Source organism: Notamacropus eugenii, chromosome 6, assembly GCF_028372415.1.
Source record: "Notamacropus eugenii isolate mMacEug1 chromosome 6, mMacEug1.pri_v2, whole genome shotgun sequence".
NCBI classification, from domain to species: domain Eukaryota; kingdom Metazoa; phylum Chordata; class Mammalia; order Diprotodontia; family Macropodidae; genus Notamacropus; species Notamacropus eugenii.
The window spans coordinates 10,386,624-10,411,817 of record NC_092877.1 but is presented as its reverse complement, the minus strand read 5'-3'; the positions used below and the strand labels follow the sequence as shown (position 1 = coordinate 10,411,817).

The window sequence follows — 25,194 nt, the reverse complement described above, 5'->3', positions numbered from 1 at the left end:
GGGGTTTTCTTGGCAGAAATACTGGGGTGGTTTGCCATTTTCTTCTCCAGCTCTTTTTCTTGATGAGGAACTGAGTGAAGTGACTTGCTCAAGATCACACAGCTAGTAAATGTCTAAGGCTGGATTTGAACTGATCCTACATTCATTCATCATTCATCATCTTCCGTACAAAACCAGTTTCCCTCACTTGACTCCTTGTCTCTGTAGGTGGTACTGTTTCTATCCCTCAGAGAAGAAATACACATTAATCCTTGACTCCTTTTCCTGCTTCCCATATATTGTCATAACAAACCATCTAGGTCTTAGTAACACAATGGCATTGAATCAGGGATCCAGATACAGTTTTGCAATTAACAACAAAATGGGAAGTAGAAATTGTGAGCCTTAATTCGTGGCATGGGACAGCTGTTCCCATCAGATAGCCCAGTATTAGTAGTCAGATATTCTAGGCTTTTGTGGAAATTCTTCAGCATCAGAGGCTAAGGAGAAAACCAAGAAAACTATGTCCAAGAGCTTCTCTGTATCAGGGGTCACAGTGTCTCCTGAAAATGCCCCCCAGAATAAATTCTGAGAAAACATTAGTTTGTAATCGAGAGTCAATAAATGGCAGTACATGGGGAGACATTGATTTTGTACACTCAGAGAATTTGGAAAACCTTGCCAATGAACCTGTAGGCTATAGATAAGTAATATCTGTCTGAATTTATGGGAGTGATTTTATTTTTTGTGGAAATGTAGACATGGAAAAAGAGAGTTTTGAATTCCTTTTTGACTAAGCAGCACAGCGAACAACTGATAACTTGCAAAAACCAAGTGTCTAAGAAACACATCTAGACTGGCTATGCAATAATTATTCACATTCACACAGTGATTTATGGTCAGTTTTCTAAGAAAACTGTGAGGAAAGTCATGTAGAGTATCAAAATTGCCTTTTGACAGATGGAAAAAACTGAGTCAGAGAAAAGATATCAAAACTCTAACTAGGGTTAAGTAATTGTGGTTTTGCCCTACTGCACTGAAATTTGGGGATATGGACAACATTTTATGCTCAAAAAAACCTGAACCTAAGTTTAGCATTGAGCGGAGAATAAATTGTTAAAACAGCGTACTACCAGATGAATCCCCAAAGTGGCCATTGCCCAGAGGAGAGTTTCTTGAATCTGGCTTCCTGATCTCCATCTCTCTATGAGTTGGATTAGATGCCCACTAAGGTCCCTTTTACCTCTCAAGTTTCATGACTTTCAAGTTTCACCCACTCATACCCACATATGTGTGTGCATACACACACACACACACATTCATACAGCACTGCACCACCATCTTCCTACTCTGAGACCGTGTTTTCAGAAGGCCTCTTTTTTCCCCAAACAAAATGAGTTTCTACAAGTTGATGTAAGGAAGTATTTTGTACTGTTTGCCTTGGGCACCAAAAGTTTCTAGTTACAGTTTTGGTTGGAAGGATTTATCTAATGATGCGTAGGCAAGAAATGGAAAAAAAAAAAACAAAAAACAACTCAGGTCTTTGGACTGTAAGTTCAGAATTCTTCCCTCTATAGCACAGTGTTTGTCCAAATGCAAATCATATGCAAACTTTTAGAATGTGGTTAGGGAAGATCAATACATTTTATTTGCTAATGGAAAGGGGATTGTAAAGTATAGGGAGGTTTAATAAGCCTAAATGGGTAGAATTTTAGTTTTATGCCTCAGTCAGAATATGTCTACCAAGAGTCCAATGTCATCTACTATCCTGATGGAATATTCTTCAGTTCTAACACTTATGGAACAACAACAGCAGTGACAAAAATGTTGATAATAGCAAAAATTGTAGCACCTTTGATAGTGATTGAGTAAGGGTGGGTGAAGCTAGGGAGAAGAGCTGGGTAGAATGCTGGGCTTGGCGTCCAGAAGACCCATCTTCCTGAGTTCAAACCTAGCCTTAGACACTCACTGGCTATGTGACCCTCTCCTCTGTAATCCTACATTCTCTCAACAACCCTTGTTCAAGGGCCTCCATTAATACATTTACTTCCACAAGTCAATGAGAGGACTTACTTATTAAAAAAACAAAAACAAAAACATTTAATGAGGAGCTGCAAGGTGGCATAATGAATGGAGCCCCGGCTCTGGAGTCAGGAGGACCTGAGTTCAAATCTGACCTCAGAAACAAGAAACTTACTACCTGTGTTACCTTGGGCAAGTCACTTAACCCCAATTGCCTTGCTTTCCCCTCTCAAAACAAAAAAGTCATTTAATGAAATAAGATATGGAAAATAGCGATAGAATATCGCTTACACCTACTGCTCTGCTTGGTTTCAACTCCATAGATCAAGCTGACCCTGAATTGCTACCCCAATATCCCTGGTTTTCCAACTTCTTTTTTGAATGTTGTCTTCCCCCATTGGATTGTAAACTCCTTGAAGACAGGGAATCTCTCTTTTTTTCTTCATTGTAGCTCCAGAAATTAGCACGGTGCCTCACACAGAGTTGACACATAATAAAAGCTGTTGTTGTCTTAACAGCTATGAACTTCACATTATGAATTCTTTGAATTGTCATTTAATCCTTCACAGGAATGCCTTAAACTTATTTCCAAGGACTGGGGGTATCTGTCAAAGAAAATATAGAAGCACTCTGGGCAAACTAGGGAGGAGAGATGCCTTTGCTATTAATAACCTCTTTATATCTGAAAACAAAAGAAATTTAATGAAGGGCAAAAGCAAAGGAAAGATGGTATATAAGTTGATAACACTTGATGACTAACTCCAATGAGCTTCTGCTGTTGCCACTATCTACCATTTTTGTCAGTAGTTTTCAGTGCTTTCTTACTCTTCGTGATCCTGTTTTGGGGGTTTTCTTGACAAAGATGCTGGAGTCATTTGCCATTTTCTTCTCTAGGTTATTTTAAAGAGGAGAAACATGAGGCAGACAGGGTTAAGTGACTTGTTCAGGGTCACACAGCTAGTAAATGTCTGAGGAGAGATTGGAACTCAGGAAGAGGAGTCTTCCTGAGTCCAAGTTCCGAATTATAATCCACTGTACCCCTTAGTTACATGCCTCCCCTCACTATAGTTCTTTATAATTAATAAAGTATTTTCCTCCCAATTGCCCTATAATGTTAAGTGTTACTATGCCATTTTAGAGATGTGAAAAATAAGGTGGCTAATGACTGTCCCAAGGTCACATATTTTCTTAAATTGGCAGAGCTAGGACTCAACTTAAGATCTGCAGACTGCAACACTAATATTTTATTTTTTTACATCAACTTCAATCTGTAATGAAGAATACTCCTGGTGCTGTGGGGCTTCCCCAGAATCTTTCTAGCGCTAAGCAGACATGTCTCTAGTCAAAAATAAAATGCAATAAAAATCCTATTGGGCTGGTTGCTCTGAGGATATTTAGTGCATTCATGATGTAGGTCAAATGCTCGATTACAAAGCTTATCGGCATTGGAGGCTGGCATTTGGCAGCTGAATTAAGATGTCTCCAATTTAATCTTCTGACCTCAGTTGCTTTGCTTTCTTCTTTAAGAGATGGAGGGGTAATAAACATCAAAGTACTTGCAGCATGTTTGGGTGGCAGTGAATGTCTTAGAATGACTGTAACACATAGGCAAAAATTCAGAAACAGTTCAATAGAGTGCTTGAGTTTTCCATCTTCCATCTTTCATTCACTCGGTAAACATTAATGAAACATTGAGTATACTGAAAGATACCATGGCAGGTGCCAGGGATGCAGAAATAAACACATCATCATCCCTGCCTTCAAAGTACTTACATTGTCCTGGGAAGTGTGTGTGTGTGTATGTGTGTGCGTGTGTGTGCATGTGTGTGTGTGTGTGTGTGTGTCTGTGTGTGTGTGCTACTGAGGACAAATGAGAAATGCTGATGTATGAAGATGGTTTGAGGAGGAAGAAAACATTCACCAGGGAGATGGGGAGAAGAGGAAATCAGAGAAAATTCTGCAGAGAAAGTGGCAGCTGACGTGAGCCTTGAAGGAAGAAAAATATGTGAGATGAGGACTGAGAACTTTACACATATGATGGAAGTCGATGTTAGTGAATGGAGGCAAGAGATGGATGATCAGTTCAGAGAGGTGTTGGGCTACAGCAAAGAGCATTAGAAAAGGAACAATGAGAAACAAAGCTGGAGAGGCAGATTGGACCCAGGGTATGTGGAGAAGGGACAAACACAAGGCTAAGGGCTTCATATTTTGTTCTAGAGATAGTCACTTACAGTTTTTGAGCCATAAAATAATCACCTTTGAGCCTTAGGAAGAACATTCTGGAAGCAGTGGAGGAATAGGAAACCAATTAAGAAGTTATTTCAATAGCCCAACTGAGATATGAGGAAGTGACTGGATGAGGAGACCTTTTGAATGGAAGGAAGGAGTTGAATGCGAATTGTTTTATAAAGGTGGAACCCACAGGACTTGGCAAGTTATCTGATATGGGAAGTGAAGAAAACTGAGGGGACTAAACACCTAAGGATATGATGTTTCTATCCACAAGATCATGTAAATCAAAATAAATCACTAGATTTGGAGAAGATGATTACTTTAGCTTGGAGAAAGTTAAGCCAGGATGAGGTGGGGCATGACAGCATCGTCAAGTGTTCAAGTGTTATATGGCAAGCAGAACAGGTTATTCCCTGCAGGGTGGGGTTGGGGGTAGGGGTCGAGGAACAGTACAGTGAGAATTAGATGGAAACTACAGAGATAAAACAAAACAAAACAACAAACTACCTTCTTTATAATTAGTTCTATCCAAAAGTGGAATGTACTCTTGCCACAATATAATGGACATACAGTGAACTTTGAGTCGGAAGACTTTCTAGTCTCTCATGCTAAAAATAAATTTGCTATTGTCTGATCCTTCTATGTTCTATATGTGGTTTGCCCAAGAACCAACATGATTCTTTGCAGAATGACTTACTAACTGATGCTGTGTTCCATCCTGTTTACAATGAAATCCAGATGTAGATTTCCCCATTAAAAGACAAATCCTGAGTTTCAAAAATGTGAATGGGAGGGTACTTCAGAAAGAATTCCAGCTGATGAAATTTAAGGCATTGATAAGAGCCCAATTCAAGAACTGACACTTGGAAAAACAATATTCTCTTTGGAGAATGCATTAAATAAATGGGCATTTGCTTTTTACCCTTGCCTCCATTTCCAACATTCTGATCCGGAATGGTTAAAGAAATTCTGGTGTTTACCTCTGGCTCCATCAACTTGTCTCCTTTAGGGAGACAAGCTATTTCAGTTACATTTATCGCCATTTTAATATGACCTTGTACTTTCTGAGAGATATCATCGCACCGAATAACTGCGCAAGCAGGAGCTGTTGATGTTGCTCTAAACTGTTTGCCTCCTTCATGCATCAAATTTAGGCCTCCTGTAACACTTCTCTGAATCTCCTCCCCTTCCTTCCCCCACCAAGTCTTTGAAACTATTGTTTGCTTGGCATGAAAAATGTACTCTGGTGAGGAGAGCAGCTAAATGTGTTAGAGAAACAATACCGCGCACCAATTTTCAAATACAGAATGATTAACTACAGATGCTTTATCTGAAGTTATCCAAGATGGAAACACTCTTCTCTTAGAAAAGCTTCCCCAGGAAGCTATTTTCTGTAACCCTGATTCTTTTCCCCAGTCTGAAGGGGATTGGGGAGAGGGTTTAGGGGGAAATTGGTGGGACTGGGGAGAGTTCTCTATTACCTCTTGAGGGTACATATCATGCTCTGAATACAACGAATCTGGAATCAGAGAGTTTGGGTTCAAAATCTGGGTCATGTGATTTACTTCTTTATAGATACAAGTTTACCTGGAGGTGGAGAAAATTATTTGAAGATTTTTAGTGGATTCTAAGACAAACATTTGTCAGCGGTATAAGATGTCAACCAAAAAAACTACTGCAGTTTCAGGATGCATTAAAAATGGCAGAGATTCTAGGAGTAAGGGGTTGGCTGCACTATATATTCTCTGATCTGTGCTCTCTCTTCAGCTCTGGGTATCACATTCTAGAAAGGACATGGATAAGCTGGTGAGGATCTAGAGAAGACCAATAAAGACTTTGAGCTTATGCTTTCTAAGAAATGGTAGAAAAACTTGGGAATATTTAGTCTGAATAAGGGAAGATTGGAGGAAGGGAGTGGTGAGCCGCAGTGAAGGAGAGATTCAAGTCCAGGAAAATCCTGGACCCTACTCGGAATGACTGATGGTTTAATTTTCAGTGTGAGTAGTTATGCCTCAGAAATATGGAAACCCTAAAATCAAGGTTTTCACTATGGTTTTGTTGAATATCTAGTATTAAGAAAGTGATGTGGGAAAATATTATGAATGCAGATTAAACTTAAAAGTGTATATACATCACCCTTACTTCCCAGGGCCAATTGTTAAACGTTTACCAGCACACTCTTTTAACTTCAATTCATCAGCTAATACTTGTTAAACATTGCTTAATCCCAAAAGGAAGAACTAGGAATGTGGGATATAAGTTGTAGCAGCAATGTAGGCTTGATGTCAGCAAAACTTTTTAATTATCAGTACTGTCTTACAGTTGGAGGGTATTCTTCATAAGGTAATGCTGTTCATGCCCTCTCACTGGAAGTAAGCAGAGACTAGTGGATCACTTGTTAGTTTATGCTTCCAAATGGATCATAGTTCAAATGCAAGTTTTCTTGCTTGCCTATTTGTTCTGTCAGCACTTCGCACACAGTAAGTAATTAATAAAGGCTAAATTTATTGATTTATTCATTCATTCAAGTTAGGCTAGAATATGAAGCAATCCAAGGTGAAAAGACTCTTCTCTAAGACATATTTCCCCAGGAAGCTATTTTCTATAACCTTAATTTCCCTCCAGTTTGTATAAGAGAGATTGGAGGAACACTGACTCTTCCTTGACCTGAAACTTGCTTACTACCTATTGAAGGGATGGGCTATATGAAAAAAAGGGGGGCAGGTGGGGGTTAAGGGAGAGGAGATAATCTGGAAACAGAGAACTTGGGTTCAAAATCTAAGTATTTTGATTTATTATGTTCTGTGTCCTAGATACTAGTTTACTTTGATGAGGGAATGGATGGGGGGGGGCGTAGGAAGGGATATAAAGAAGAACATCTGAAAGTTTTAATGGATTGCAAGCTCAGCATTAGTCAACAGAATGACCTTGTTCTTAACTTGGAGTCTATGGAAACCAGGGTCCGTGAAGAGATCTGAAGGAGTCTGTTATTTGTTTAGAGATAGGTAGAAAGAAACACAGATAAGTAGATAGACAGACACATCAGCTAGTACCTGTTGGCAGCCCTTTGACTGAATCCAGGCTTCACAGAAAAAAATCCCCCTAATAAATTTGTTCTGTAAAATGTGGACTAAGTTAAAACACAGAACCTGAGGATCTAGAAGGTCACATGTTTCCTGGAGGCTGCAGGTTCCCTACCCTATCCTAGACCAACTTTGATTTCCCCAACTGCAAGTCTCTGGAGCTAGATTTCACACTGAATGCACTTCAGCAGCTCAGCTCCCTTTCTTGTTACCTGGAGAGTATGCCCAGATCCACCTTTGCCTTTGTATAAGAGAGTGTTGCCAGTTTCAAGCAAGCCTGTTCTTATTGTACTTAGAGGACTTAATCTTCCTGAAAACACATCCCTTCTCTCAAGAGTGTCCTTGAGCTAATAAGGCAGAGGTTCCAGCTCCAGTGGGCTTTCCCCTTGGTCTTTGAAGAGACTGAATCCACTAATCAATACAAATTACAATTTCCCCTCTGCTTACAGAGCCAGCCAGGGGCCCCCACTTTCTGACTTTATTATCCACAGCCAGAATCCACAGGGCTCCAGAAAGAGATTGAAACAAGGGATAGAGGAGATATGCAAATAAGTCAAACAAAGGAAGATATTGTTTTAGAGGGACTCAACACGGGAATATTTATAGGAGCAAGGAAATAATTTGCATTTGTTACTGCTACCTTGGGTTAAACAGTTTTACAGAGGGATTACCAAACCTAATGCTTTAGGGTATAAAATAATCACTTGGAATAATAGCGAAGATGGAGCTTTTCCCAATTTGTATGCTGAGAAAGTGTGAAGGAGAAAGGACCCTGGATAGAGGCAAGTGCTTTGTTTTCTCTTCCAGGTCCAAGGAACTCTGGGGGAGCCTCTTCCCAACTTTTGCATCCTCATTTGCAAATGTAGGGGTGGTATTAGGTGACTTAAAAGGTGAAAGGTTCTTTCCCATCCCCAAATTCTATGAATAAGAAACATCCCAGACATGGCAGAGACTTTATTTACTTTAAAAATCTAATAAGATTCCCCATTCCATCACCCTGAGGCAAGGAAAGTGAGTTTACTTGTATCAGACTAGGTAAACTAGGATTGGATCTGTGATTGTGTATTTACAGAGAATTCCCATGAAGGAAACCCAACTCTTCAATTTATATTCATTTAGAGACCTAAGAGTAGGTGACTTACCCAGAGTCACACAGGGAGGAGGTGGGAGCGGCAGATCTGCCTGGTTCTCAGATCCGCTCTCTATCCACTCTGCTCCCTGTCTATCAGGCAAACTATAAAAGCCTAGCAGACATTGATAGAACTCTTTAAATATAGAAGTATATAAAGATCTGTGTATATATACATATATTGTATATGTGTGTACACACACACACACACACACACACACACACACACACACACACACAAGAAATCTCCTTTGAATCTTAACATTACACTATTAGGTATATCTGGAATGACAACTTTACCTGGGTCCAAACCCTTCCTCAGACACTTACTACCAATGCAGCCTTGGGTAAGTCACTTTAACCTCTGTCTGTCTCAGTTTCCTTATCTTTAAAATGAAGGCAATAATAGCACTTACCTCTCAGGGATGTTGTGGATGATATATTTTATGTTATAAGGACGATATAAATGAGATATTATTTGTAAAACACCTTGCAGACCTCAAGGAACTATATAAATAGCAGTCGATATTTACTATTATTACCAATTGTTATTATTTCCATTTTACAGCTAAGGAAACTGAAGCTCAAGGAACTGGAGAGGCAGGTTGGAATAGTGGAAGGATCAATTGATTTGACATCAGAACACTTGGATTCAAATTATACCCTTGCCATTTACTACCTGAGAACATTGGGCAAGTTACTTGCCTTTTCTGGGCCTCAACTATCTCAGCTGTAAAGTGAGAAATTTAGATTCAACAGTCTTGAAAGTCCTTTACATCTCTGAAGTCTATGTCCTTATGCATCTGACACTTCACATCAAAGGTGATATTTGAATCCATCTTTTAAAATCCAAATCCAATCAGCTACTATGACACGGTATAGCTGTTGTTATTGCAACATTAGTGGCGTATTTACAATATTACCTCTCTGAGGGCAAGACCTATATCTACGATATTTTTAAGTTATTCTCAAAGAAGTGGCATAATATATATCAATGCATAAAGTGTTAGAGCTGGAAGATGCTTTACAGATTATTTATTATAACTCTTCCACATGAGGGAATTCAGGTTCAACGAGGGAGAAGAATTCTCTTGAGGTCAACCAGCAAGTGAGTTAGAACATAGTCTCTGGCATACCAGCCCAGTGAGAATACCTCAGTACTTCGGTAGTGGTTCTCCAGCTGAAGACACCATTTGTTTTTCCCAAACATTCTAAGGAAGGTTATCAATTTATCAAAATAATTATTTTAAAATAATAAGCAATAATTCAATTCATACCATATATTGGGGTGGGAAGTGTATATCATCACAAGGTGAGTGACAGTATCATCCAGAAGGGTGTCTACTGGCTAAAAATCAATGTCAGTAACTGACTTGAGTAGCAGGCAGAGGGATGGTATAGCCTTCTGGAAACCATGTTTCATGGAGAAAGGTTTTCAGTGGTATACACAACTATGATTCAAAGTCATTGATTTTTTCCAAACTGATTTATTTATGTCAAGGACAGAGTAGGCTGAAAGACTGATTTAGAAGGACAGAAGTAAAGATACCCTTGTGAAAAGAGTATTCTGTTGTTTGCCAGTTTTAAATCATCCCCACCATGCCAGTACCCCAGAAAGATGAGCACATTTCAATGTGAGCTGTGGTCCTGCCCAGCTTCTAATAATGGTGTTCACTCTTGGGAATTCTAAAGATGATCCCATTCATTCTGTGCAGTCCACAACACATCTTTTAACCTATTCATTCCTCTTGGCCCAGAGCTCTGGAACTTGTTCCAATTAAATGCCTCCAGGAGGAGCCCAGTCAATATGATAACAGTCTTAAAAATATAAGGCCAGCATCATGGAAGTCTGCCACATAGCCTTAGGCACCACAGCTACAACTTCTGTAGCTGCCACCAGGTCAGCAGTGCCTTGAGCTAAGGTAACATCCTCCTAATTAGAAGGAAATTGTCATGTGGTTAAAGAAGCCTCAGAGGAAAGCCATGAAGTTGGGATTATATCCTTTTATTTATTCTATGTTTCACATGATGTGTAAGGCTTCTAGACTAACACATTTATATTCCCTCCTTTACCTCATTTCTCTTTTAGTTAATTTACAGATCTGATCCCAAGATGCCTTCCCTTCATCCTTTTCTCTTCTCCTTTCTTCTCTTCTCTCCTCTCCCATTCCCCTTCCTCTCCCTCATCTCTACTTTTTTAAAGTTTAACTAATTGTGAGGCTGTTGTGTCTCAGAATGTGTCCTTATTTCTATATGTATTTTCTTTATGCATTGGTCTCTTTCTTCTTGTTCTCCAAGTCTTTTGCACGGTTTTTTTCAGTCAACAAGCATGTAGTAAGCAATGGAGGTATAAGCTGCATATGAGTTCCCTAGTATGTAAAGTGAGGGGGTTGGATGAGATGATCTCTCAGGTCTCTTTTAGTTTAAAATCCCTGCCTCTAGGAACAAATACAATCATGTCAACTAGACAATATGACCTACACTTGGGGGAACTTTCAGAGAATGATGAGACAGCAACTTCAGACAGTCAGGCGCTGTCCAGAGAGATCACAGAACTGACAATCCTCTATTGAAAAAGCAACTTCTAGAAATCTGAGTCCTCAATAAAGTGGAATGCATTCACAGTCTGAAGCAACAGCCATCTTGACTTTGGCTTTTCCAATCTTTGTGCCTCCGTGGGGTGACCAGGACTAATAGCTGAGACAATACTCAAATTGTAATGAAAAGAGAATGTGGTCAATGAGACCACCCATGCAAAGGCAGAGAGGTTGCTAATAGGAGAGAAAAATACCTCAATGCATGGATAGCTTTTATAATTAGATCCCCAACAAAATGTGTGTCTCTGATGGCTGTTGGGACAGTTCATTGATTTAAGCTCATTTGCCCCAATTCAATGCAGAGTACAAGGCATTATTATCTGACACTTGGAAGTGGTCTCTTTGGGATTTTCCAACCCTCTTCCCTTTGAGCCATTCCTTAGAGAAAACAGGCCATGTAAGACATTTGAAAATCTTACTATATTTAGTGATGTTGTGTGAATACCTTATGTTGAGAATGAGCAAAAAAAATGCACATTTCTTTTCTTTCAGTGCTTAAAACTAGAGAAAATGGGACATTCAAATGGCATCTTTAGTCCCATTGTTAACTCTAGCTCTGCAAAATGACATTTGGACTTCAAGAAAATAATGAAATGGCTTTTTTTCCCCCTCAAACTGATGATTACCATCCCAGCATCCTTGCATCTGACACACATACACACACACACACGCACACAAGCACATGCATGCTAACACACACACTAACGTATACTAACAATTTAGCACTCTGGCACTTGAACATGTTTATGGCAAAAACAGAGTGAATGATCAGAGTACAAAGGAAAAACTTGACTTCCAATCCTTCCTGCTTGCTAGGCTAATTTCTCCTCACATTTCATTCCAGTCCTTTGCTTTCTTCAAAGTTACTTCCCCCTTAAAAAAAGTCTAAGAACACATTCCTTCAACAAAAATGTACCAAGCACTTACTCTGTACAACATACAATATTAGGTATTTTAAAGAGAACATGAAAACTTTGGTCTTTAAAGTGTGGAGTTCATAAAAAAAAGCAAAACGTTACATGAGCCAAATGCACAAAGTTAGAGCTGTATGCAATGATCATACAGCAGAATAATGTTATAGTTTTGTAACTGGAAAAAACGTAGTGATCATGTCTAGCTGAGTTTTCACATTTAACAAATGGGGAAGCTGAGAACTAGATAGACGAAGTGACTTCCCCAAGCTGGTGTAGGTAGGAAGGCATTAGATGTGCTAAGTCCTACGTGAGGTTAGGCCTTTCACTGTTCCTGCTGAATGGCCTCCGACTTTTTATGATCCCTATTCTTGGCAGAGATACTGGACTGATTTGCCATTTCCTTTTCCAGATTATTTTCCAGATGAGGAAAATAAGGCAAGTAGTGTTAAGTGACTTGTGCAGGGTCACATAGCTAGTAAGTGCCTGATACAGGATTTGAATTCATGAAGAGGAGTCTTCCTGACTCCAGGCCCTGTGCTCTATCTTTTCTGTCACCTGGCTGCTCTGAGGTTAGACCCTGAAACCCCATCAAACCTTTTTTTCTTTTTATTCTCTCTCTAATGAATATGTTATTTTCTCTTACAAGATGTATACTTTAAAATATAAACAAATAGAAACAAGTTTAAAATATAAATTATAAACATTTTAAAATATAGCTTATTATTTTTAAAAAGTCACTGCTGTTTTCCGGTGACTCTTTACCTACACATACTCACTTTGAAATTATTACTACTGCTACTACTGCCACCACCACCACTACTACCACTAGTACTACTAGTATTACTAGTATTACTAGTAGTACTACTACTATTACCTTGCATTTACTTGATTTCCTATTATGTTCATGATGGAAAAAGTAGGAAATTCATTCCACAAAGTTAATTAGACCTTTATCTATTCCCTATTTATAAATTGAAAAGGCAGAGTTTTCTATAGAGGTGACTCATAGGACTGTGGAAGAACATAGTAGAATGGAGGTGTGAGCCAATAGAATTAGAAGAAGAAAGGCCCATAAACCCTTAGGGGTACTCCCAGAACACAAATAGGGCATAAGGATAGCTGTTCTCTGGGGGCTCAACTCATCAGTGAGAGGAAGAATTGGGATAGGGACCATTACAGCTTATTATTAAAAGCCAAACATACATGAAAGAGCAAAAAACTGAATTTTCTGCATAACATCTTTGCTGATTCCTTCCTCCTTAAATTCCCAATGTTCCAGATTAAATTTCTTTTGAATGCAAACAGGATGTCAAAACATATGTATGATTCTTACTACATCTTGCTGGTACTTATTATTCATTGTAGGTGGTTTATATTTTATGCGGGGACATCTAGATGGTGCAGTAGATAGAGCACCAGTGCAGGAGTCAGGAGGACCTGAGTTCAAATCTCACCTCAGACACTTGACACTTGACACTCACTAGCTGTGTGACCTTGGGCAAGTCACTTAACCCCAACTGCCTCATCCTGGGTCATCTCCAGTCATCATAGTAAATATCTGGTCAATGGATTCAGATGGCTCTGGAGGAGAAGTGAGGCTGGTGACCTGCACAGCCCCCCCTCACTCAAACACAGTCAAGATGTAAACGCTCATCAAGTTTACGTAATACTTTAAGGTTATGAAATACTTTACAAATATTATCTCACATTTTACAGATGAGGAAACTGAGGCAGATAGGATTTAAGTGACTGGCACAGGGTCATTAAGTTATCACATCGGAGTTTTAAAGTCACGACTCCAAATCAACCTTTTTTTGTTTCTTGCTGTACCATGACGCAAACACCACTGTCCAAGTCCATAGTAAGATATAATTTTCCATTTTAGTATAATACAGTTATCTCTGAGTTGGAATAAAGCGTGTGCTTCATAGATGTGCCAGTTACCTACCAAAACTTTGACTAACTTAGTAACCCATCTTCAAGACAAGCTCTAAGAGGGGATTTTTCTTGGTGCCTGCTGGTCTCACAGAATCTTTTAACAGGTACAAAATGCTGTGATCTCCTTTGTGACAAACTCATTTGAAATCCCAGCCAGAGCTAGGTGTCCTGGATAGCTCTGACACAGGTGACAATTAAGTGTGTAAATTGTGGTTTACAAGGGAGATTGCAAGAGAAGGGTTGAGCAAGCATCTTATGAAAGCCTGGATTTTTACTCAGCTCATCAATTCACACTGACAGTGTCAATGAGGAAATCTGTGCATCTAAGCTATGGAGACATTGCAAGTGAAAAGGGGAATAAAATAAAGAGAGAGAATTCAGTTCAATTCAACAAACATTTTGAAGCAGTTTTTATTACCAACTCTGCTACATGATGAGATAAAAATACAAAAATGATATAGGGGCTAGCCCTCAATGACTCCCCTCAAAGAGTTTAGATTCTACTGGGGGAGACATAAAGTGCACATAAATGAGTAAAACATTTGTAATTTATCCCAAAAGGCAGTTGGGAAGCACTGACGATTCTAGAGTGTTGGGGTAACATGGTCAGATTTGTATCTTAAGAATATCACATTGTCCACAAGGTAGAAGATAGATTAAAAATGGAATTAGGGAAGTAGCGGGAATGTTAATGCAATAGTCCAAGAATCAAGGCTTCAGTTTTTGCAGAGTCAAGAAAGAGTCATGCAGATATCAAATAATCAAGATATGATCACTTATTGGATATGGAAGAAAGTGACAAGGATGACTCCTAGATTGTGAACATGGGTGACTGAAAGTTGGTGGTGCCTTCAACAATAATAGTGAATTTTGTAGGAAAACTGGGGATAAGGCATAAGTTCTATTTTAGACAGTTTGATTTTGAGACACTTGAGAACATGAAAGTGGAGATTCTCAATACCCAGTTGATAAAATGGAGGACTAGAGTTCAGGAGATAGTTGAGGGCTGTATATGTAGAATTAGCAATCATCTGCATAGATAGAAATGGCTGTAGAGTGACTGAGGAGGTTATCATGGGAGAAAATAAAGAAAGAGAAGAAAACAGTTTCCATGGGAGAAACTTGGCAAGTAGCAAGATGAGGGTGATGATCTGGCAAAGGACACTAGAAAAGAATCATCAGAAAGATAGAATTACAGAGAAAGAGCAGTGGCCCAGAAATCAAGGGCAAAGCCAAAAGAGGAGAGACTGAGGAAAAGAGGAGAGACAGAAAATGCAAACACATTGTCTGTCTTTGCAACCAATATGTACATAAATTTCAGATTCAGTTTTCAAGTTTTATGGCAGCACAGAATCAATAGAGTTTCCCTCTATAAATCCGATCATCATTGTAGGGATTACATCTGGGGGATAGATGTTTTGGAGGAAATGGGATGCAGAATGCCTTCCAGACTAAACAGGAACAGGACCACTCAATGCCAACTGTTAGTCCTATGTTCTATCTTTATCTAATGACTGTATCAGCCCCTTTCCTAATGCAAGAGAGTATGTACTTCTCAGCATTTTATTCATTGAATGCACACAATTCACACCAGAAATGCTATCTATATGTGCATTGTTTTCAAAGAACAGAATTCTATATAACACTTATCAGGGTTTAAGGAGAAAAACTCATATACAGAAGATGTCAGTGTAGAATCATATGTCTTTTCGATTTTTATAAAATTACATGACATGATGATGATGGTGGTGGTGGTAGGGGTGATATACTTAATAATTATACACTAATAATAACAATAATAATAAAGTTGTGAAAAGCTATTATCCAGAGGTTGAACTTTAAGTGACCTCAACCCTTTGGAATACTGCCAAGTAGACATCAGTAAGTAAAAAACAAAGTTTTTGGAAGGATAGAAATATTTGTCACAAAGCCCACATAGTTAACTTCACAGGAAAAGTCCTCACACCCTCACTCATAACCTATTTATTATTTTTTCATTTTATGCACAATTCTGAAATAGTTATTGATTTCCAAAAAATAGCATATTATAGGCCATAGTCCTATGAGTCACCTCTATAGAAAACTCTGCCTTGACAATTTATAAATAGGGAATAGATAGGTCTAGTTAATTTGTTGAATGAATTTCCTACTTTTCCCATCATGAAGTATCCTATGTTCTGGCTTTCTTAGGGAGAGATAGGGCCTATGAACTGGAGCTAGGGTGAGAGCGGAGGAAGACAGAAGTGTCATTCAGGGTCAGTATGATAATGAAAATAAAAAGTAATAGTTGACATCTCGTAGTGAGAGAAGAGAATGGAAAAAAAAAGGCAAACGCATAAAGACTTAGAAGACAAAGGTGTCATTCAACCTTTATCTTAGTAAAGAAGAATAATTGATTTCCAAAATCCGAGTCCTGAGTCATCAAGAAAATCATTTCATAAATATTGATTATGCATCTACTATATGCAAGGTGCTGTCAAGTTTTGTCAGCATTGCTTTGCTGACTAAAGTAACAAAAAAAGATAACTTTTATGAAGCATTTACTGACAGCTAGGGACAGTCTAGTACAGCAGAGAAAGCGATAGATCTGAAGTCTGAGGGTCTAGATTCAAGCCCCAGCCATGCTAGATATTCCATTTGTGACCTTGATCAAGTCACAACCATTATGTGCTTGAGTGGCCTTGTTCATTAAGAAACGGGTGAATTCTAAGGCCCTTTCCTATTCTAAATCTAGGATCTTACTTTCTTTACACTAGCCCTTCAAATGTTTGAGAAAAAGACAAATTCAAGAGAAATAGATTTGAGTCAGAAGGACCAAATTTGGTTGAAAGAATGGGGGATGGTTATCTTGGAGAAAGAAAGAGCTAGGAGAGATGTTATATCTAGCTTCAGTTATTTGAAGATTCATCATGTAGTACATGGACCAGACTTACTCTATTTGGCGGAAAAAACATACCAAGAACAGGAGTACAAAGTTGCAAAGAGATAAGTTAAGCTTCGTGCCAAATGAGGAAAAAATAGCAAATCAAAACAAAGGGAAACAAGAATTAAACAATAAGAGCAACTTCCTAAATGATTAGGAGTGCTATAAAAGTGCAGTACAGCCTCATCACATATGGAATCATTGGCTAATAAGGTCTTTTCCAACTTTTCAGTTCTGCGATTCTATTATTAGATCTCTGATATATTCGGTTCATATGTTGGGCTAGTTGAGACTCCTTTCATTGATGAACGGGAGTAAGGGGCAAGCGAAGTCCTATCCAACACTGGAATTTTGTTTTTCTAATATTCTGTAATTTGCTTCAAGGTTCCGTCCCTCCATTTGACAAGATACGTGTGGGGCATGTTCGTGTACAAAATAATATAAGTAAATCATCATCATCATAAAGCATAATGGGAGATTTCACAAATAGCATTCATATTTGTCCACAATTATAAGACAACTAAGCATGGTTATTTTCCCTAGAGAATAAAAAGGATATCAATGTAAAGATTAAGTTTGAATTGAAAACAAAAATGATGGTCAAGCATGCCATTGACCTTTCCCAGGGGACTAAATATGAAACATGCAATCCTGATAGAGGGGTGGGGGATTCAGGGGTGAAATTGTATATGTAAAACACACACACATATACTTTAAACATGTATGCACATACATGTGTATACACACATATAATATATGTATATATTGGATATATGCATGCATATGTGTATGTGTGTATATGGTCAATGAGATTTTTTTCCCCAAAATGTATTAATTTATTTGTTTTCAGTTTTCAATAATCACTTCCAAATTTTCTCCCTCTCCTTCCTCAAGATGACATGCAATCTTATATGGGTTCTACACATACATTTCTATTAAACACATTTTCCAATTAGTCATGTTGCATAGAAGAATTAAAACAAATGGGAGAAACCATGAGAAAAACAAAAAAAAAGAATAAAGGACAAAATAATTGCTTCATTCTGGGTTCTGACTCCATAGTTCTTTCTCTGGATGTGGAAGGCATTTTGCATCATGAGTCCTTTGGAAATGTTTCAGGTCCTTACATTGCTGCAAAGGGCTATCTATCAAAACCAGTTCTTGAACACTGTGGCTGTTACTATGTATAATGTTCACCTTGTTCTGCTCACTTCACTCAGCATCAGTTCATATAAGTCTTTCCAGTTTTTTTCTGAAGTCTGTCTGTTAGTCATTTCTTATAGTACAATAGTATTCCATTACATTCATATACCACAACTTGTTCAGCCACTCCTCAATTAATGGGCATCCCCACTAGATTTCCAGTTCTTAGACACCACAAAAAGAGCTGCTATAAATATTTTTGTACATGTGGGTTCTTTTGAGATTTGTTTTGATTGGTTTTGCATATTAGTTACAGAACTTGATTTTCTTTTTTTTAATGGCAATAGAAGGGAGAGAAATTATATTTATGTTCATTTTAAAAAGCAGCTACTTAAAAAAAAGAAACATGACACACCTCCTGACAGAGAAGTATTCAACTGAAAATGAAAAAGGAGAAATAGTCATGGAGATGGTTAATATGGGAGTTTGTCTTGCCAGATTATGCAGAGATGTCTGGATGGCTTCATTTTTGTTTGTTTTTAAAAGTTGCTCAGTGCGAGGAAAGTAGAAGGAACTAATTAATCAAAATGTTTGTTAATTGAAGAAATAATAAAAATAAATTAATTAGATCACAACCACCACAAAATATGGAAACAATGTCAATTTTGTTAAAATAAAAAATTTCACAGCTGGAAGTTTTTCATATGTATGATAGAAGGGGGATGGGAAGGGGATTTAGGGGGGAGAGAGGGAAGGAGAAAGAGAGAGAGACAGACAGAGTTTGATCACATGTGGCACAGTAGATGAAGCAGTTGCTTGGGTTTGGAATCATCAAGACTCATGTTCAAATCCCAGAACTCATACTAAGGAATTGTGTGACTTTGGGCATGGGACTTATTATCTATGCATCTTGAATAACTTAATAGGATTAATCTATTAATAACAGATCTAGATAGGTAGAAGGAGTTCTGCGTGGAGATCCTGAGTTACCAACTTGATCACGCATAGAAGTGAATTAAAGAGAGCCAGGAAGTATAGATAGCACTTGACCATTTGGCAATGTTACATTCCGAAGTGAAATTGGTGCACAAATACTTTACAACTGCTTTAAATGTGAGCCCATTCTCCTGAAGGACTGAAGTGATATAGGGAAGTGTGTGTCCTCAAGTACTGGGAGAAAATGTTTCTGGTTTTGGTCTTGCCAAATCTCTTAAGTAAATATCTCTTTGTAAAAATTCATCAATGCTAATGATACTGGGGTGCTAGCCAAGTGAAGACTGATATTGGGAAGAACATAGTAGAATGGAGGTGTGAGCCAATAGAATTAGAAAAAGAAAGTCCCATAAACCCTTGACGGTACTCCCAGAACACAAATAGGGTATAAGGATAGCTAGTCTCTGGGGGCTCAACTCATCAGTGAGAGGAGGAATTGAGATAGGGACCACTACAACTTATTATTAAAAGCCAAACATACATGAAAGAGCAAAAAACTGAATTTTCTGCATAACATCTTTGCTGATTCCTTCCTCCTTAAATTCCCAATGTTCCAGATTAAATTTCTTTTGAATGCAAACAGGATGTCAAAACGTATGTATGATTCTTACTACATCTTGCTGGTGCTTATTATTCATTGTAGGTGGTTTATATTTTATGCAGGGACAGCGAGGTGGTGCAGTAGATAGAGCACCAGTGCAGGAGTCAGGAGGACCTGAGTTCAAATCTCACCTCAGACATTTGACACTCATTAACTCTGTGACCTTGGGCAAGTCACTTAACCCCAACTGCCTCATCCTGGGTCATCTCTAGTCATCCTGATGAATATCTGGTCACTGGATTCAGATGGCTTTGGAGAAGAAGTGAGGTTGATGACCTGCACAGCCCTCTCTCACTCAAAACAAAGTCAAGTGCAAGTCATGTCATTATTTCTATTATGGCATGGTCTTCAGCAACGAAGGATGAATACACACACATTTAATGCAAAATATGCCATTGTGGATGCATTCGGGAAGAAACGAATTAGACCAGTATGGATGGAGGATGAAGAAGACCAAAATGACATAGCTATGATGAAGTCAAATTTCAATGTGTCCAAATGTGGCTGATCAGAAAAATACAAGCTCAGAATGTTCTACCACAGGTAGGGCACAAGTGGTCCATGGGAACATTTGGGGTGGATACTCTAAATTTGTGCTCTTTCAATTCTGCTTTGCTCATAGAAGCACATCACCTTCTCTGATGTGGACACACCATGCTGAGTGTTTGAGTGCCAGTGTCTCCCATGTCACACAATCAGTTCCAAAGTTCTTAAGTGAGACCTTGAGAATGTCCTTGTATTTCTTCTTCTAACCACCATATGATTGCTTGCACAGTGTGAGTTCTACATAAAATAGTTGTTGTTTTGACAAGTGTACATTTTGCATTCGACAATGTTGCTAGTCCACTGGAATTGTGCTCTCTGAAGCATAGTTTGGATGCTTGGCAGTTTACGTCGAGTAAGGACCTCGGTATCTGGTACCTTATCTTGGCAGGTGACCTTCAGAATCTTCCTAAGACAGTTCAAATGGAAGTGATTCAGTTTCCTGGCATGGTGCTGGTAGACTGTCCATGTTTCATAAGCATATAACAATGAAGTCAACACAACAGCTCTGTAGATCTTCAGTTTGGTAGTCAGTCGAATACCTCTTCTCTCCCAAACTTTTCTTCAGAGCCTCCCAAACACTGAACTGCAACACGTGCGTCAACCTCATTATCAATGTGCACATCCCTGAAAAATATACTAGCAAGATATGTGAACTTATCCACAGTATTCAAAATTTCTCCATTGTGTGCAACTGATGGTTTCATGTATAGATGGTGTGGTAATGGCTGATGGATCACGTGTGTTTCCTTGGTGTTAATTATTAGGCCAAAATTAGCACAAGCAGTAGAGAACTAATCTACATTTTGTTGCATCTCCGCTTCAGAGGCTGCATTGAATGCACAATCATCTGCAAACAGAAAATCATGCACCAGCATTTGCTCCACTTTGGTCTTGGATTGGAGCTTTTTCAAATTGAAGAATTTACCATCAGTCAGTACGGTAGCTGGCCTTGATGCCTTGTTCATTCTCATTGAAAGCATTTGACAACATGGCTGAAAACATCATGCTAGAAAGCATGGGAGCAAGCAAGCTTCAAGGAAAAATTATATATACATACACTTATACACACATACATATATATATATACACACACATATATATATATTTATATATCTATACACAGATTCATACATACATATATCAATGGAAAGACAAGAGAATCACTGAGTGTTGAACTCAAGCAGTTTAAAAACTTTCTGTTAGCCCAGTCTGTTCTAATTTAACCTTTCAGAGCAAAGGGAATCTTTTGTGAGCAGGTACTATTTTATAATTTGTTTGTTTTAAAATATATTCCAAGTGATTAACTAAGATAATAAATAGTGTAGTAAACAACGTGCTGAACTTAGTAGTCTGGAGACTTCAAATTCAGCCTTTGATATTAGTGGCTTTGTGACCATTGGAAAGTCACTTAACCACTGTGAGCCTCATTTTCCTCATCTCTAAAATCATGAACGACCTTAACAGTAAGAGCTTGCATTTATAGAGAACTTAACAGTTTTCCAAATGCTTTCCTTAAGTTATCTTACAATAACCTTTTGAGGTAGTTCTATTATTATACCCATTTTACAGAATGGGATTATTATGGGGCTTCAAGTAAGATAAGGTGTATAAAGTGTGTTGCAAACTCCAAGACTGTATAGATGTTCGTTATCATTATTTGGACTAGACCAATTATAGGTATAAGCAGCTCCCAGGGAGGAGCCTCCCTCTGCTAAGGAAGAATGAGAAATAATGCTATTTTATCTAGACTTTGAGAGTTCATTCAGAGACTTGCTCAGGATTATATGTGTTCGAAGTAGGACTTGAACCCAGGATTTCCTGGTTCTGAGGTCAACTCTCATTATAAATTATGAATGCCCAGTGGCTTGTAGGGCAGTTATGTGATCCAGGAAATAGAGTTCTGGGATTTGAGGTGTGAAGACTCACCTTCCTGAGGCAAAATTTGGTCTCAGACACTGACTAGCTGTGTGACCCTTCACTAGTCACTTCACCCTCTTTCCTTCAGTTTCCTCATCTGTAAAATGACCTGGAGAAGAAAATGGCAAACCACTGCAGCTTCTTTGCCAAGAAAACCCCAAAAGGGGTCAGGAAGAGTTGGACAGGATTGAAAACAACCGAACCAAAGTAGCTTGTGGAACACAAATGCCCTCAAATATAAGGAAGTTGTGCATAATGGAGGAGCCAGCACTGAACTGGGAGTCAGCGCTGCTTAATTCTAGTTTCCACTGTGTAACTCCCTAGTTGGGTGATCCTGGGCAATCCACTTAAGCTCCTTTGAGGGGAGGGGGTCAAGCTTTTCATCAAAAAATGAGAGTAGTTTTGAGCAGATTACCCCTAAGTTTCCTCCCAGATCTCTAAGATTCTATGTTCTATATGAGATGCAGGGAAGGGAGAGGGACCATTACAGAATAGAGAAATGTCCTCCATTTTAAATTGTCCTTGCTGTTCATTTGAAATAATGTGAAGAGACTTCTTCATTCATGTATTTCTCCTATTAAATGTGAGTCTCTTGAGAACTGGGACCATCTTCTGCTTTTCTTTGTACTTAGAACTTGTCAAAGTACCTGGCACATAGTAGGCACTTTCCAGAGCTTGGCACAATACCTGGAATATAGTGGATACCGGATGAATGTTTAATGCCATAATGATAATGTCTCAGTGTCTACTGATGCCCATGAATGAGCTTCCTCATCCTCTGCCTAGCTTCTCATTTCGTTCTATATGTCATCCAAAAAGTACACTGGTGACCCTATACGATTTCTTTGAATTTCTTGGATGCCAGTTCAAAACTAAGTCTGTTCATCCATTGCCCTTTCCTTTATAGCATCACTGATGACCTGTTGTCCTGTGCTACATCTATATGAAAAGCCTATTATTTCAATACTTTATATGTAAGTCATCAATTCATTATTTGGAAAGGGTTCACTGAGTCAGTCAATCAATTTCTCCATTTCACTTAAATCAGGTGATAAAAAGGGACTGCTATGCTTAACTCTCTGGCAGAATAAAATAATAATCTACTGGAGGTACGAACTAGGTGTGGACAAGGTCTAAATGCCTCAATTTAAAAAGTTCTTAACCTTTGTGTGTTATGGCCCCATTCAATCTGGTGAAACATATGTATCCCTTAATAGAATAATGTCTTTAAATGCACAAAGTTAAACATATTGACTAGAAAGGAAGTCAATTATGTTGAACAATTTATCAAAATTTTAAAAAGATCATGAACCTTAGATTAAAACTCCCTGCTCTATTGATGCAATCAATAATCATAGCTAACATTTATATAGTGCTTTCTATGTATCAGGCACTGTGGTAAGCTAATTTATTAATTGTACACATCAGATTAAGTTTAGAATTTTCTAGAATGATTTAGTAGTACTTAAAAGACAAAGGATAAATAAAGTCATTGTACTGGTATTGGTTTGGGGGCTTTGCATACACAAGGAATATTATATGAAACCAAGCAATTACTCTGGAATGGTGGATTCAAGTAAATAGTAAGCAAGGATGAAGTAGTTCCAGTTAAGCCCTTGAGATACACCAACTTGGACTAGAGAAGAAAGCTCTGAGCCTTGGTCTCATCCTCCCCTCCAACCTTGATTAGACAATTATTTGTATTCTTTTCAACCATATTTTAGTAAATTATAGGACTCTGGAGCAGGAAGTCATCTAAGAAATAATTTAGTCCTTGAGAGGTTTGTCACTTTCCCAAGGACATACAGGTAGTTCATACCTATAGTAGTATTAGAATCTGGTTCTCCCGACTCACAGTCCAATATGCTTTCTACTATACCACCCCACAGAGGGTATTATTCATCCAATCATGCACTTACGATTTCAGGAAATCCTTATTTCTACAACAAGGTTTCTATCAATATTTTCTCCCTTGAAACCTTGACCAATCCCCATTACAGAGACTTTCCTATTGTAACAAACATTAAAACTACAATTAGCATTGGACAAATAGGGCTTTGACCTGGGGCCCTAACTTCTAGGGATAATTTCTTCTAGACAGGGTGAACACTTCTTCCATTGGAGGTGCCCTCCTGAAAGGCACCAGTGACCTTGCAGCAATCACCATGACCTGCTTCTCACCTTGTAATCTTCCACCTGGCCACCTGGCCATTCACTGGCTTGGCGCCCTCCTCTGCTCCACCCCCAACTACTTTACCCTCTAACACTACCTCAGATCACAACATCAGAGTGAACCAAAGCTATGTTTTTAAGAAAATGAGATCCTCTGAATTGGAAATATGAAATGTATTCTAGACATGATGGGGGCTGGTGGAGGCATTTCTGATAAGTCACAAAGTGGGAAATAAGAGCATTGTGCATGTAGCGTAAGGCTATTTTTATTGGAATGAAAAATCACGAAAGTAGAAGTTCACTTATATTAGATGTTTAGAGCCTTATGCCAAGCCTATGAGGTAAGTACTACAGACATCATTATCTTCATTCTATACAGGAGGAAACTAAGGCTCTGGGGAAGTAAGTGATTTATTTAAGGGCAACACAGAAATAATTCTGGGAAGATAAGAAGAGTTGTGGAAGGCTTTCCAAGCCATGTGAGGATGCTTGTGTTTTATACTGAGTTCAAAAGAGAGTTATTGAAGAATTTTGAGTTGGGGGTGGGGGAGGAGTACCATCACCATATCTCTGTATCAAAAATGTCAGTTTTGCACCTATCAGGATGATATATTGGAAAGTGGGAGGAATATAAGGAGGGAAGAAAAGCAATTAAGAGACTATGGCAACAATCCAGGTGAGAAGTGTTAAAAAGCTGGAAGTAGAAATCTGGCACGGTGTATAGAGAGAAGGTGGCAGATGTAAGAGACATCAGGGAGACAGAACCAATAAAACATGGCAGCTGATTCAAACAATGCTACAGTGAAAAGATCACTGGATATGGAGTCAGAAGACTTAGGTACAAATCTTACATCAGACACCAATGGCCTTTGTGAGAGTCTCTCTGGATCTTAGGTTCTTTATAATGTCAGTGAGTTTGAATAAAGGGCCGAGAGAGAGAGAGAGACAGACAGACAGACACAGACAGAGACAGAGAGACAGTGAGACAGACATAGATAGATACAG

At 38.6% G+C, this 25,194-nt stretch overlaps 1 protein-coding gene across 4 annotated transcripts in view; it reads right to left on the bottom strand.

The window, feature by feature from the left end:
* The window catches only part of LRRC4C (leucine rich repeat containing 4C), a 1,216,509-nt gene that overhangs the window by 494,015 nt on the left and 697,300 nt on the right, over positions 1 to 25,194 (bottom strand). The window lies entirely within an intron of this gene.